The following is a 14,973-nucleotide window of genomic DNA, read 5'->3' on the forward strand; positions in this document are numbered from 1 at the left end:
TGGATGTGCTCCTTCCTGACCGGCAGAACACAGAGTCAGGCTCCTGCCTTACCTGTCTAAACCTACTGAGATCAGCTGCGGAGTTCCACAGGGCTCCTCCCTGAGCCCCACATTCTTCAACATTTACATGGCCCCACTCGCATCCAATGTCAGGAACAAAGGACTGAACATCATCTGCTATGCCGATGACACACAGCTGATTATCTCACTGACTGAAAACCCCATAAGGGCCAAGAAGAATTTCCACAATGGGATGGAAGCCGTCGCCACCAGGATGAAGCTGCCTCAAGCTCAACTCTGACAAGACCGAGATCCTCATCCTGGGGCCCTCCACAGCAGCCTGGGATGATTCCTGGTGGCCTGCTTCCCTTGACAGCCCGTCACCCCAACAAACCACGCATGCAACCTCGGTTCATCCCAGATTCATCGCTCACCGTGACCCACCAAGTCAACTCAGTTGCGTCCTCCTGCGTTCACACACTCTGACTTCTCTGGAAGATCTTCAACTGGATCCTAAATGACTGGCGTAAAACCATTATCTACACCTTGGTCACCAGCAGACCCGACTAAGGCTACACCCTCTATCCTGGCACCACGCAGAAGAACCTAAAGAAACTACAGCACATCCAAAACACCTCCGCCAGACTCATCCAGGACATCCCCTGTCACGAACACATCACCATACACCTAAGAGAACTCCATTGGCTCCCCGTTGAGAAGAGGATCAACTTCAAACTATTTGCCCACGCATACAAAGCACTCCAAAACCTATCACCCACCTACCTCAACAACTGCATCACCTTCTACTCCCCCGCCAGACCTCTCAGCTCAACAGGCACTAGCCACTATTCCCTGCATATGGAAGACCTCAGCCTTAGGAAGATCCTTTGCCTACCTCGTGGCAAAGAGCTGGAACATCTTGCCTCTTCACCTCAGGCAGTCACCATTATTGCCGCAATTCAGGAAGGACCTTAAGACCTGGCTCTTCGACTGAAGCACAGAGGACTGACCCCCTCAATCCCTTGAGACCATTACCGGTGAGAGTAGTTGCGCTCTAGAAATATGATTGATTGATTGATTGATTGATGGTAAATGTCTCTAGGATTGCTCCTGTTCAACAATCACTGGAAACCATGGAATCACCTATTAATAAAGTGACCCACTGGATTAGGAGCGGCAGGCATTGTTACTCGATAATTCTGGACAACATAATTTGTGCCAAACTTTACCCTGCACCAAGAACTAAATTGGACCACATAAAAATGACCCTGAGCAGTGGCACTATAGTAAATGGGCTTCAGGCCCAGGGTCTCAGATTAGAACCAACTTGGAGCAAGATTCAATTTAAATCCACACCTCTTGTGAGCTTTGTTTCAAAGGACCCCAAACATCTGGGAAGGGGTGTCCCCCACTTGAATTCTACTTTACCTAATACAGTGGACTCTATGAATGACAACTAACTATAATAATCATTATAGTAATTATTATAGTAATTATTATAGTAAAAGAAGTCCCATGGAAGCAATCTGAACACCATCATTCAGCATTGTGCCAGCAGTCCAATTGGCTGTATTTTGAGCTTCTTTCCTGCCCTGAATGACCACAATTGTATTGGAGTTTCACCCTTAAACCACAAGGATGCTTATGTTGAACCAGAAATGTCTTCTTCTAGTGTCTGAACTGATTACCCAGGGAGTGCAACTTCCCTTTGACTCCTCATGAATGTGGCAAACTCTCCTGGATCAAAGATTCTATTCCTACCCAGCTTGGAGAACTAAAACCCCCAATGCGAGACAACCTTGTTGGAACATGGCTGGACTGAAGCCAAAACTATTTGAAAATGACAGCAGCACTTTTATGGATAAATATGACATTTGTATTTCTAGAAAACCTGAATGACTACTCATGCTTTTAGGCCAGGTTATAGATGTTATAAGGTTATGGCAAAGTGTGCATTGGTGGGCTGGGCAGTGAGAGGGATGTGCACCTGGGTGAAGACTTCCATCCAGGGGTTAAAGTCCCCTGTGTGTCCCAATATATTCTAATTTTAAACATAGCGTTATATCATGGTAAAGAATTGTTAGTGATCAATGTGTATAATAGACCTGTTGACACTGGTAGAGACTCTCCCACCTTGGTTTTTCAAATAACCTTTTGAAGGTATAAAAAAAAAGCAAGTATATTATATTAGGTGGTAATTTTAATGTCCACTGTAAAACCTCTTCCTTACTTGATGACATCTGTAAAGGGGAGGACGCCTATTGGGGTGTTACAGGAATAGAGTCCCCCACTTAGGCATTTTTCAAAGGAAGCCCATCAGGTGACTGATGTCATTCTATTACATGGAGTTAGAGGATATAATGGGTGTTCTTTGTCTGACAGTAGACCCCACCCGACATTTAGAAGAGGCTGTTATTGTAGCCATCTGGATTACCTTTTTATCAATCTTGAATTCTCGCGAGAGATGACTGATTTTTACGTCTTCCCACAACCCGAAGTGACCACGACCTATTAACCTTTCTTGTGCATGGCCCAATATCGAATGCCTTAGTCTCTGTATTGGACCAATGATTTTGTCTTCACTAACAATAATAGAACAGTTAGGTGGCACGCGTTAGAGACCAATGGTATTGGGTTGGACTCTATTAGAACCATCACTTCTTCAACTTGATTTTTTCCAATCTTCCTCTCAAATCCCCAGTGATATCTTAGGAGCCCATAATGTTCTCTTCAAGGAAATTGGAAACCACTTAATAAAAAGTAGGCATGGCAAGACCCACAATCTCAAGTCTAGCGAGTGGTTTGATGCCAACTACTGAGCTAAAACATCGGCACTTCTAGAAGCAGTTAGGCTTGGAGATAGAGGAATGATTAGAGTTGCCAGCAATTGGTATAGATCAACATTATGGGCTGCAAAGAGGGCATGAGATAAATTAATCATTGATGACTTGCTTGAAGCAACCAGAGGCAAAGATACCAAACTCTTTTGGCATTTGCTGATGCATGGGAGTAAAACAGGCTATAAAAAAACAGAATCTAATGTCTTAATTACTGATTGTGAGTCTTAATTTAAGGCACTGTATTCTTGCAAGGTAGAGTGCTCCCCTTTACCCTCTTCAACGTCTTATACCCTTTGCCTGAATCATTCTGACCAATCCTTATCATTTTCCCTTGCTGACACTGCAGTCGCCTTGAGATCCCAAAAAACTGGACAGGCCCTTGGTCTCAATAAAATCCCAGGAGAGTTTTATCATTCCAGTCAAGATGCGTGGCTACCCTATATTAATATTGTTAGAAATGGGGTCTTTGGTTGTCAGTCAGGTTACCCCCTGTCCAAGCAAGGACCCTCACTCTAATCAGGGTAAGTCACACCCAATCCAAATTATCCTGTGCCCACCCTCTGGTAGCTTGGCAAGTAAATGTTGAGATATCACAGTAAAAGTGATATAAAGTGTCTTAAGTCTTTTAAAAACAAATGAATGTCTCCTAAAAACAATAAAGGTCTCTTGCAAGCACAAAGTACCTGGTTTGCATTCAAAATCTCCACAAAGGACCACAGAGAAGGTGATGCATGGCAAACAGGGAGATGTGTGTCAGATTTGCCCATTCGCACACCGACTTGTGATGTTATTTTCCATGCAGGGGAAGACTTTGCATCGATTCCCGGTGCACGGGCTTAGTTCCTCTTCGGGTTGTGGGGTTTTCTGGCACCCCAGGTATGGTGCGTGGAATCATGGGTTTGTGGAGCGAAGTCACAAGCGCTGTGTCAATTCAGTGAGCGTTGCGTGGAAATTTCTCCTGCACAGAAGGCACTGCCTCAATTCCTCTCTGGAAGTCGGGCTGCGTCGACCCGGGTCGGCTGTGCGTTGATCCAGAGGGCCGTGCGTCGGAGTTCCAATCACAACGCAGTGGCTGCGTTGATCTTCTCCTTGCGAAGTTGGGCTGTGTTGTTTCGGTTCGGCGTGCGGTGAATTTCTCAGTGTGGGACAGACTGTGCATTGTTTTTAGCAGACTGTGGGGGTCATTCTGACCTCGGCGGTAAAAGCCGCTTACCGCCGGTCAGAAGGCCGCCACAATACCGCCGCGGTCAGCCGCCACGGACATTCTGACCCACAACTGCAAAACCTCCGAAAATCCGCCCTCCACTGCAGTCCGCCACATCAGCGGCCAGCGGTAAACTGGAGAAGACCAAACCTCCACCGCCACGCCAACAGAAATACGCCCATCCCATTATGACAGGCAAATCGACGCAGCGGTCATTCAACCGCGGTATTCCATTGGCGGTAGACCCCGCCGCGGTCAAAATACACACACCTTTACAAACCCCTACCACATTGGACAATTTGAAAGGCACACACCTGAAACACATACACACACCACTCCCACACATCCAATACCACATAAAACACACACCCACATCACCCACAAACCCCTACCAACAAAAACCAGAGACGAAGGAGAGAGAGACACATCAGAGAATAGATAGCCAGACACACAGAGGCACACCGCAACATCACACACACCACTTAGAAGCACAAAGCACCACACACCAACACACACATCATCACATACACCACCCCACACCTCATACACACCACCCCATGGCACCACAAAGGCACCCACGCTTTTCGGACCAAGAACTCCGGGTCATGGTGGAGGAGATCATAAGAGTGGAACCCCAGCTCTTCGGCTCACAGGTCCAGCACACCACCATAGCAAGGAAGGCGGAGCTCTGGCAGCGGATCGTGGACAGGGTCAACGCGGTGGGACAGCATCCCAGAAATAGAGAGGACATCTGCAAACGATGGAACGACCTACGGGGGAAGGTGCGCTCGATGGTCTCGCGACACAACATCGCAGTGCAGAAGACTGGCGTGGGACCCCCACCCACTCCACCCGAATTCACAACATGGGAGCAAGAGGTACTCAACATCCTGCATCCTGATGGCCTCGCTGGAGTACACGGAGGAATGGACTCTGGTAAGTACAAGGCCAACCACTTCACCCCTCCCCCAGCATGCTAACCCCCACCCTCACCCCCAACCCCCCAGCACACATCCTCCCTGAGAATGTCTCCCCAGCACAACCCACCCAACACCAACCCCTGCATGCCACCCCCAAACTATGGACACCCATCACCTAAGCATGACCACTGCACATACCCATCACCCCCCCCCCACAAAACACCCTCACAACACCTCCCCCAAGGGAATGCCAGCACTGGGGGACAAGGGCACCCATAAAACGCAAGCTAATGCACACACAGAAACAATAACCATACCCTCTTACCCCATGCAGGACCCGAACGACAACACACCGGTCAGGAGGGACCAGAAATGTCCATCCCACCCCCGGAACAGGCCACTAGTGATGACAGCAGCTCTGTCGACCTGGAACCTGACGACCAGCCCGGACCATCGGGGACCTCTGGGCAGTCGGTTCCCCTCACCCAGACACAGGCCACTGCAGACCCAACCCCCTCTGGGAACAACCGCACAGCTCCCACCCAGCGGGCCCATGCCTCGGTCTCTAGGACAGGTCAAGCAGCGGTGTGTCTACCACTACAGGGCCCCCAGGGTAACCCACCAACCCAACAACAACAGGGACCTGGGGGCAGTGGGAGTGGGCACACCGTCCAGGGGACAGAGGCCCAGGGAAACAGGGCAACTCGGAGGGCTGCTGTGCGACAGGGGGGGGAGGAGAGGCCCAGGGAACCCACTCTCCAAGAGGCCCTCTCCACCATCATGGCTGCCTACCACCACTCACAAGAGACGATGGCGACGGTACTGGCCAGGTTCCAGGAGATCCAGGCACAGCAGGAGCAACGCTACATGGGGTTCAGCGACCAACTCAGCAACATCTCAACCGCTATGGGGAGCATAGTCCAGGCCCTGAACCACATAGAGGACACGTTTCGGGACCATGTGACATCACACAGGACCCCTGTCACTAGCCAGGAACAGGAACAGCCTACCACCTCCGCCGGCGCTAGTGGACAGGAGGCCCCACCACAACGACAGCCCACCAGAACCCCACCTCCTGCTGAACAACAACCGCCCCTCAAAAGGAGCCTGAGATAAAAAAAAACGACAGAGTAGGATGTCAAGTCCCACGCCAGCATCACATACCCCCTGAAGTCCTCCCACTGTCCCACATTGCCACCCTGTCAAACCTTGAACTGCCCCTGCTCCATCCTGCCACAGGCATATGGACAATGCACCTGTGAGACTGAGAACTGGACTCCGCCATGGACATTACTCCACCCCCACCCATCACTGTTTCACTATCATGTACCAATATCTATGCACTAATAATAAATCACACATTGCACTGAAATCAATCAGGACTCAGCCTGTCTTATTTACAAATGTATGACACATTACATATCAATTACGTATTGTGAACATTGTGAATTACACATACCGAGGTAATTTAGCATTAGTCCATGGGCCAACCAAGCCGAGGTCACGCAGTGGCTCATACAGCACAGAAAAGGGAAGGGAAAATCAAACATCATGTTCATAGGTCTGGGGGGAAACCGACAAAGTTGAGATGCAGGAGGCTTTCAGGAAATGTAAAATGGCATGGGTGATTATTACCTGTGTGCTACTGGAAATACTGTGCTATTACTCTGTCCCTGTTGTCTGTGTTGTCCTCTGAGTCTTCCTCCTCTTCACTCTCCGCAGGCTCCACAGCTACTTCAACACCACCATCTGCACCATCCTCCTGCAGGAAAGGAACCTGACGTCGCAATGCCAGATTGTGAAGCATACAGCAGGCCACGATGATGTGGCACACCTTCTCTGGTGAGTACATCAGGGATCCCCCAGTCATATGCAGGCACCTAAACCTGGCCTTCAGGAGGCCAAAGGTCCTTTCGATGATCCTCCTAGTTCGCCCATGGGCCTCATTGTACCGTTCCTCTGCCCTGGTCCGGGGATTCCTTACTGGGGTCAGTAGCCAAGGCAGGTTGGGGTAACCAGAGTCACCTATTAGCCACACACGTTGTCTCTGTAGCTGCTCCATCACATAGGGGATGCTGCTATTTCGCATCACTTACGCATCATGCACTGACCCTGGGAACTTGGCATTTACATGGGAGATGTACTGGTCAGCCAAACAGACCACCTGGACATTCATCGAATGATAACTTTTTCTGTTTTGGTACACCTGCTCATCGTCTTTTGGGGGTACCAAAGCCACATGGGTCCCATCAATGGCACCAATGATGTTGGGGATATGTCCAAGGGCATAGAAATCACCCTTCACTGTAGGCAAGTCACCCTCCTCTGGGAAAATGATGTAGCTCCGCATGAGTTTCATCAGGGCAGACAACACTCTACTCAAAATCTTTGAAAACATAGGCTGAGACATTCCAGATGACATGGCCACTGTGGTCTGGAATGACCCACTTGCCAAAAAATGGAGGACTGACAAAACCTGCACCAGAGGGGGAATCCCTGTGGGTTGGCGGATGGGGGACATCAGGGCTGGCTCCAGCTGGGCACACAGTTCATGGATAGTGGCACGGTCAAGTCTGTATCGAAGTATTATATGGCGTTCTTCCATTGTCGACAGGTCCACCAGCGGTCGGTACACGCGAGGATTCCTCCTTCTCATCCCAAGTCCCAGCGGACGGTGCCTAGGAAGGACAACATGGAGCACAGAGTCAGCCAAACCACAGGTACGTACAGACAGCTTGCACAGTTAAAGAATGGCAATGGGTTGAAAGGCGTGTATGTGTGGCCATGCAAGGCCTAGGCCTGTGTGTCGCAGTCAAAATTAAGCCATGTAGGCCCTTGAAATGGCGGCTGCCTGACCTGTGAAGTGGGACAATGGGATGTGAGGTCAATGCGCTGGCGGGGCACACCGTGGCGGTAGGCGGTCGAAGACCGCGGCGCAAAGCCACATTGGTTAACATTGAAGCCTATGGGTTTCAGGAGCCAATGACGAAGTGCGCCGGCGGTCGCGGTACGCACCGCCGCGGTACGCACCGCCGCGGGCGTGACCGCCATTTTCTATCTGCTTAATCACTCGAGACCTGATCATCCACAGGAGAGGACCTATACTGCAAGTGCTGCTGTGACCTCGGTCTGGAAGATGCAATGGCTGCTGCGACTGGGGAAAGGGCCCCTGCCTTCACGTCTGAAGAGTTGGAGAAGCTCGTGGATGGGGTCCTCCCCCAGTATGCGCTACTCTACGGTCCTCCAGACCAACAAGTGAGTACATCGGGTGCACATGGAATGGGCTATGCCTGTGTGGATTGGGGTGGATGTAAGTTGGTGGGGTGGGGGGCGAATGAGGAGTGCAACGCCCGACAGATGAGAGCATGTGCCATATGGCAAAGTTGGTGGGGGGGGGCAATCACATCTAACATGCAGGTCATTGATGATTTCCTCCTTTCCACCCTGTACATGTCAAATAGGTCAGCGCCCATCAGAAGATCGAGATTTGGCGTGCCATCGCCAAGGAAGTCCGGAACTTGGGGGTCCACAACAGACGGGGCACCCACTGCCGCAAGAGGTGGGAGGACATCCGCCGCGGAACAAGGAAGACCGCAGAAACACTGCTGGGGATGGCCTCCCAACCTAGGAGGGGTGCCAGTCGCACCATGACCCCCCTGATGTCCCGGATCCTGGCGGTGGCCTACCCAGAATTGGATGGGCGCTTTAAGACATCACAGCAGACACAAGGGGGTGAGTATCAGCACATTCTCCTATCTTTCTGCGCAGTGGAGGCGTCTGGGTGGGGGAGGAGGGCTGTGGGTGACATTAGGCCAGGGCGCTTTCTGTAGTGTAGTCCTCTCCCTTAGGCATGGCCCTGTGCCCCCGGCCCCCACCTTGGTAGGGTGACAAGTACAGCCATTGAAGGTCCAGCATCTCCCATGTGCGCGTTTGACGTCTCTTGGCCTGTTGTCCTAGTCAGTAGTACTGAGTAGTGTACCCCGAATGCGCGGCTTAGTGCATTAGGCTCCTGTGTCTGTCCTCTCCGCCAACGGTGTTGACATTGCATGCACTCAACCTGGTCTTCTTTTTTCTCCCCCCACCCTTTCTCTTCATCTTCTTGTGCATGTGTGCATTAGCATCATCAGGCGGAGGAGATTTGGCATCGGAGCACGAGGGAGCTGCAGGACACAAGGCCCCGGTGGGCCCAGGAACAGACACCGAGGGCACCAGTGATCCGGAGGGCGAGGGGAGCACCACGACGGGGACCGCTGGTGAGAGCAGCGAAAGCAACACGTCCTCGGATGGGAGCTCCCTAGCGGTGGCGGCAACATCCGTGCCCCCCGCCTCTACAGGTACAGCCGCCACCCAGCGCACCAGCCCCGCCCTCCCAGCAGCCCCTCAGTCTTCGCTCCGTGCCCGTTCGCCCAGGAAGGCGCACGTCTCCTTCGCCCCAGGCACCTCAGCCCCTGCCCCTGTTGCCCCTGCTGCCCTCAGTGCGGAGCTCATTGACCTGGTAAGGACGCTCATTGTTGGGCAGACGACCCTTTTGAATGCCATCCAGGGTGTGCAAAGGGAGGTGCAACAGAGCAATGAGTACCTGGAGGGCATTAATTCGGGTCAGGCTGCCCATCAACGAGCGTTCACTGCTCTGGCCTCAGCACTGACGGCAGCTATTGTCCCTGTTTCCAGCCTCCCTCTTCTTACTGCCTCCAGCCTTTCTCTGTCTCCTGTTCCTCAGCCTATCCCATCCACACCATCAGACCAGCCTGCACACACCTCAACACCCAAGAGCAGCTCATCCAAACACAAGCACCACAGATCCCACAAACACTCACCCAAGCAACACCCAGATGCAGACATGCCAACAGCCACTGCCACCCCTGTGTCCCCCTCCTCCTCGTCTCCCTCCTCCCTCCCTGTGACGTCTACACTCACACCTGCATGCACCCCAACATCAGCCAGTGCTTCCATCACCACCTCACCCTCCAGTACAGTCCACACTCGTGCAGTCACCACCCCCACTGCCATTTACACGTCCCCTGTGTCCTCTCCCACTGTGTCTGTCACCCCCTCTTCCAAGACACACAAACGCAGGCAGCCACCCACCCAACAGCCATCCACCTCACGACAGCCTACAGCACCAGCACCTTCACCCAATGACAGCACACCTGACTCTCCTACAACCACCTCCTCTACCTCCACTTCCATCTCCACTTCTCCTACCCTTTACCTTGGCCCTAAAAAACTTTTCATGGCTAACCTTGACCTCTTTCCCCCCGATGAGCTCCCCCATCCATCTTCAAAGAGTCCCAAGAGCACCGCAGCCACCACCAGCCCAGCTTCGGGTGTCACTGTTGTGCATGGGTTCTGGAGCCCACCCTTTGCCAGCAGTGACACATCGATCAGCAGCAAGAACACGTCCAGCCCCCCCCCGGCAAGAGGACCCGCAAAAACAAGGGCCGCCGTGCGAGGACCGACAGGGCTGCCCCCAAGGAGCAATGTGCGGCCACTTCACCACCCATACCATCTAGGGGAGGCAAGGGCCCGAGAGCCCCATCAAAGGAGCGGAAGGGCAGCAGGAGCGCGGAGAAGGTGGACCCCACATGCCACATCCCAGCTGGGAAGGAGGACACTAAGGAGGCCAGGAGTCCGTCCCCGAAGGGTCCAGAAACGTCACGGTCCGAGGGCGACTGAGCAGGGAGCCCAGGCCAGGTCTGGCTCCCTTGACCTGCTGGATGAGCACCGCTGAACAGGGCCCGCGGGGCAGAAGAGCACCGCTGAACAGGGCCCGCCGTAGAGAAGAGCACCGCTGAACAGGGCCCACCGTGGAGAAGAGCACCGCTGAACAGGGCCCGCCGTGGAGAAGAGCACCGCTGAACAGGGCCCGCCATGGAGAAGAGCACCGCTGAACAGGGCCCGCCGTGAAGATAGGCACCGCTGAACAGGGCCCACGGTGCAGAAGAGCACCGCTGAACAGGGCCCCGCCGTCTCAAGCACCGCTCCGCGGGGCACCGCTGTCTCTCCACCTCTCCACTGGGCCCTTCCTGTCAAGCACCGCTCCGCTGGGCCCTTCCTGTCAAGCACCGCTCCGCTGGGCCCTTCCTGTCAAGCACCGCTCCGCTGGGCCCTTCTTCTCAAGCACCGCTCCGCTGGGCACCGCCGTCTCAAACACCGCTCCGCTGGGCCCTTCATCTCAAGCACCGCTCCGCTGGGCACCGCTGTCTCTCCACCTCTCCGCTGGGCCCTTCCTGTCAAGCACCGCTCCGCTGGGCCCTTCTTCTCAAGCACCGCTCCGCTGGGCACCGCCGTCTCAAACACCGCTCCGCTGGGCCCTTCATCTCAAGCACCGCTCCGCTGGGCACCGCTGTCTCTCCACCTCTCCGCTGGGCCCTTCCTGTCAAGCACCGCTCCGCTGGGCCCTTCCTGTCAAGCACCGCTCCGCTGGGCCCTTCTTCTCAAGCACCGCTCCGCTGGGCACCGCCGTCTCAAACACCGCTCCGCTGGGCCCTTCATCTCAAGCACCGCTCCACTGGGCACCGCTGTCTCTCCACCTCTCCGCTGGGCCCTTCCTGTCAAGCACCGCTCCGCTGGGCCCTTCTTCTCAAGCACCGCTCCGCTGGGCACCGCCGTCTCAAACACCGCTCCGCTGGGCCCTTCATCTCAAGCACCGCTCCGCTGGGCACCGCTGTCTCTCCACCTCTCCGCTGGGCCCTTCCTGTCAAGCACCGCTCCGCTGGGCCCTTCCTGTCAAGCACCGCTCCGCTGGGCCCTTCTTCTCAAGCACCGCTCCGCTGGGCACCCCCGTCTCAAACACCTCTCCGCTGGGCCCTTCCTGTCAAGCACCGCTCCGCTGGGCCCTTCCTGTCAAGCACCGCTCCGCTGGGCCCTTCTTCTCAAGCACCGCTCCACTGGGCACCGCCGTCTCAAACACCTCTCCGCTGGGCCCTTCTTGTCAAGCACCGCTCCGCTGGGCCCTTCCTGTCAAGCACCGCTCCACTGGGCCCTTCTTCTCAAGCACCGCTCCGCTGGGCACCGCCGTCTCAAACACCTCTCCGCTGGGCCCTTCCTGTCAAGCACCGCTCCGCTGGGCCCTTCTTCTCAAGCACCGCTCCGCTGGGCACCGCCGTCTAAAACACCGCTCAGCTGGGCCCTTCATCTCAAGCACCGCTCCGCTGGGCACCGCTGTCTCTCCACCTCTCCGCTGGGCCCTTCCTGTCAAGCACCGCTCCGCTGGGCCCTTCCTGTCAAGCACCGCTCCGCTGGGCCCTTCTTCTCAAGCACCGCTCCGCTGGGCACCGCCGTCTCAAACACCTCTCCGCTGGGCCCTTCCTGTCAAGCACCGCTCCGCTGGGCACCGCCGTCTCAATCACTGTTTATGGTTCACTGTGCCCACCATGCCTCCTCCTTGACCAGTGGAGACTGTCATCCACCTGATGGACTGTGGCTTTGCACTCCCCAGGATGGTACAGTGGGCAGCCCACCCACTGTAGAGACATTGAGAGACTGTGGCTTTGCACTCCCCAGGATGGTACAGTGGGCAGCCCACCCACTGTAGAGACATTGAGAGACTGTGGCTTTGCACTCCCCAGGATGGTACAGTGGGCAGCCCACCCACTGTAGGCATGGTGGCTCCTCGTGGATCTGGCGTCGTGGACTCATGTGGCTGTGGTGCCCCCCCCTTCCCTTCCCCCTGAGGTGCCTGTAGTTTTTACATCTGATGCCCCTGCAGTGTTCTCTCCAAAGGACTCAGGTCTGCTGTGTGGGCTTTGCCCTTGTTTCTCAAAACTTTGGCCCACGGACATGATGAATTCGTAGGATGTGCAGGACTTGTTACTTCAGTTATACACTGATGTGTATGTCATTAGTTTTGTTGTGAATATCTTTCATGGTTGTACGATAATTTTCAGGAGCTTTTTGGTACATAAATATTTATTCCAAATTTGATTATGTCCTAGCATTTTTCTGGGGTGTTTGGGTGGTGTCACTGTGACTTGTTGCTCTGCATTGGTGTGTACATAGTTGGGGGGGGGGGGAATATGTGTGTGCCCGTAACCTTTCGTCCTCCCCCCTCCCGTGTGTCGTAGGTGCAGTACTCACCGTTGTCGTCTGCGCCGGACTTCGTTCTCGTGGTAGATGAGAAGGTAGACGAGAGCAGGTAGGATGTTTAATTCGGGTTCCATGCTGTCCTCCTTCCTCCTGGAGTGCGTAGTGGTGAGCGTTTTCCCGTCCGTAGTCTGTTTCCGCCGTGTTTTTATCGGCGGTGCTCCCGCCCCGGAAAAGGTGGCGGATTGGTGAGTTGTGATAGTGTGGGCGGTACATTGTCTGCCGCCTGGCTGTTGGCGGTGACCGCCACGCTGTTTGTTTGTACCGCCGTGGCGGTCGGAGTGTTAAAGTGGCTGTCTGTGTTGCCGGTTCCCGCCAGGGTCAGAATCCCATATTTTTTACCGCCAGCCTGTTGGCGGGTTGGCCGCTGCTTTAACACCGACCGCCAGGGTTAGAATCACCCCCTGTGTGTCGAAGTTTCGTCGGACAAGTTGCAGGAGTGAAGTCTTTTTGGTCCTGAGACTTCAGGGAACAGGAGGCAAGCTCTATCCAAGCCCATGGAGAGCACTTCTCATCATAGCAAGAGAGCAGCAAGGCAACAGCAAGGCAGCAGTCCTTCTCACAAAAGCAGTACCAGTTAGTCCTATGGGCAGCCAGGCAGTTCCTCTTGGCAGGTCTGGTTCAGGGATTCTTCACCAGCAGGTTTCTTGTCCAGAAGTGTCTGTGAGGTAGAGTGTCTACCCCAAGAAGTGTCTAAAGTCTGTGGTTTTGGGTCCTCTTCTTATACCCATTTTGGCCTTTGAAGTAGGCTTACTTCAAAGAAAAGTCTCACTAGTTTGTGAAATCCTGACTTGCTCAGGCAAGGCCTCAGACACACACCAGGGGATTGGAGCCTGCTTTGTGTGAGGGCAAGCACAGCCCTTTCAGGTGCAAGTGACCACTCCTCCCCTCCCTCCTAGCACAGATGGCACATCAGAATATGCAGGCTACACCCCAGACACCTTTGCGTCACTGTCTGGAGAGAGGTGCAAACAGCCCAAATGTCAAACTAACCCAGACAGAGAATCCACAAACAGGCAGAGTCACAAAATGGTTCAGGCACGGAAATGGCCACTTTCTAAAAGTGGCATTTTCAAACACACTGGCCCTCATTATGACATTGGCGGTAAGTGCCGCTTACCGCCATGCTGACTGCCGCCAACATACTGCAACCACAGAGGTATACCGCTATGCGCATTATGACCCACACATAGAAATCTGCCACTATACAGACACAAACACAAGTCCGCCAGCCCAAAGGTCAGTGATAAAATGGCAGTATCAAAACCCACACCGTTACACCAACAGAAATACACCCACAGCATTATGACCCACGAATCACCACAGCGGACATTCAACCACGGTAAACCATTGGCGGTACAGACCGCCGCGCTCAAAATGCGCACTACCTAACAATACAACACCACATTGGGCAATTCAAACTACACACACCTGACACACATACACACACTACACCCACACCACTATAAAACACATACACACACTACCCACAACCCTTTATGAAAAAAAAAAATACATCTGAGAGAGAGACATGCCAGGAGCACCCACTGAACCAAAGCCACAGAACACCATCACCCATACACCATCCACGCACAGGCCAAGGGAACCGACTCTCCACAAGGCACTTACCAACATCCTGGTAGCATACCACCATTCCCAGGAAACCATGGGCCAGATAATGGCCAAGTTGCAGGAGACCCAGCGGCTGCAGGAGGGACAGTACCTGGGGATCTGCGATGACCTGGGAGACATCCACACCACCCTGGTCACCATTGCAGGAGTGCTGGAACACCCTGAGGGAGGCAGTGGCACACCACCGGGCCCCTGACACTAGCCACACCGATGAACACCCCTCCCCAGACGTTAGTGGACACAGGAACAACAGGCCACCAGCACCCCTCCCCCTTCAGAAGGAGAACCACTA

Source organism: Pleurodeles waltl, chromosome 5 (genome assembly GCF_031143425.1).
Source record: "Pleurodeles waltl isolate 20211129_DDA chromosome 5, aPleWal1.hap1.20221129, whole genome shotgun sequence".
In the NCBI taxonomy this organism is placed as follows: domain Eukaryota; kingdom Metazoa; phylum Chordata; class Amphibia; order Caudata; family Salamandridae; genus Pleurodeles; species Pleurodeles waltl.